The sequence below is a fragment of the Branchiostoma belcheri genome, unplaced genomic scaffold, assembly GCF_001625305.1.
Source record: "Branchiostoma belcheri isolate BF01 breed outbred unplaced genomic scaffold, Haploidv18h27 scaffold8, whole genome shotgun sequence".
In the NCBI taxonomy this organism is placed as follows: Eukaryota; Metazoa; Chordata; class Leptocardii; order Amphioxiformes; family Branchiostomatidae; genus Branchiostoma; species Branchiostoma belcheri.
In genome coordinates, this window is record NW_017804464.1 from 2,099,563 (window position 1) to 2,101,534 (window position 1,972).

A 1,972-nucleotide genomic window follows, 5' to 3' on the forward strand; every position below is an offset into this window, starting at 1 on the left:
CCAAGTATGGAACGATCCGTTGCAATTTGTCACACTGAATAGTTGTATTATGTGCCGTAAATGCAGTAAGTGGAGGTTGCGACCAGCGTGACGTTACAAGTAGTAGTTAGACACACTATTTCCTGGCCTCGGGTTTCTCTATACAGGAAGCTATACCTGTAATTTCGATGTTTGTCTGAGAGGTTAATCTATAGGTTTCACTGCAGGGCAAAGGCGGTAGGAGGAACGCATATTTGTCAGCTATGATTAGGACCTGTTGGAGGCCCAGGGAACAGGATGCTTTGAAAACAGGTATTTCGTTACTACTGGTAAACATTCAAGACTGTGATGGAGAGAAAAACTTCAACTCCTCTGAGCAACGTTATACCCACGTCGTATCCACGCCTCTGGTTCTTACTTCTGCCATGATGATTATGTTTTTGATACCGTCAGCAGCAGTTTTACATCCGTGTACGGTTTCTTTTTTTTAATGGTTTTTATTGTCCAAACAGTACCCGTGCAGTCGCAGCCTTTATACGGCTGAATTGATGCAGGGTATCACATAATAATCAATACAAATCACAACAATTACAACAATCAAATAATACACATGATACACATATTTGTTCCACAATTATTTTTGTGGAACTGTCACAAGGGTCTGTGCGGCTGCCATTCGGCGCCACAAGGTGACCTCAATACGACTTTCCCCAACCGAAGTTGGTTTTTGGTTTCAGCGTGTTTGTGTGTTTGTTTGCCTTTGTGTCCGTGGTTATTTGAATACAGTAGAGTCAGAGGAAGTGTTGGGGATGGTATAACCGCAGGCTGAGATTAAAATGGTCTCCCCGCAAGCCATAGGGAAATACAGTGCAATACGCATAGAATTAGCAAGAAAACACAATAATGAACAATACGCAATAACAATAGCTCTAGTACTTCATAAAAGTGTGAAATCTTCAATTGTTGATTGCTGTTACACAGTATAACTCAAGACGTTAGGCCTGATATGGGTTGTTGCGAGAGTTGGTCTGTTATAAGGCCTATGAAACAAATGCGTAGATTTTGGCATCTGTCCTTGGTGCTGAACTTGTTCTATACGATAGTCTTCAACACAACTTTTGAAACCACCATCAAATAGAAGTCTCCATTGAAGCTCACCAAAGCGCACAGAAACAAAAACCCTAACCGTTAGACTCTAAACCGTACCAATGGAAACTCCCATATAATGAATGTTGTCAGCTTGCCTCCCACGTGTTTGACCTTAAGTCCCCATAGGCATAATTATGACGGAGCGGCAACAAGTCTAACAAATTTGCCATCATTTCAGCAATTATCCCTGTCGGTACGCTAATCGAATCCACAGACTCTGTCCTAGGCTTGAGATGGGCACTACAAGAATTACGGAAGCTACTTCAAATCCCCAAGACGGCAGTGTGAAGCTTTAGTAGCGGCGGCATGATACATAAACACATATTAACTCCGTTACTTAGAGCTGTGTGATCCCTAGCTGCGGCTTTGTGACACACCGGACCGACTGTACAGGGTACCGGCAACCCTGCTCGTGCCAAGCCGCGGGCGGAATCTGTAGCGACCGTTAACGTTGTAAGCTGAGTCCAGTGGATAGGTGAGTTTCATGCACTATGCACTCTCTATATAGTATATGTGTATATCTTACCAGGAGAATTGAGGACATACACGTCTTGCGGCAAATGTGGCCTCCGCTGAAGAATTAATGCATCGTTTTCCCTTGATGTGAAATAGTCAGGAAATATTATGCATGAATTTTATTTTCATCTCATACCAGGCTTAACAGGTGTCTGGGAAGAATAGAAATTGACCCCAGGGCAGTAAACTGTACTCCTTTAGCGGACTAACTCCCCTGACATGTTAGCCATCTATTTGGACGATTTCTTCTCTTTCCAGCCGCCTCTGACGCCTGTTAGATGCTACATCATTTCAAGGAATCTGTCATATACGGTACGCTAATTTCAGC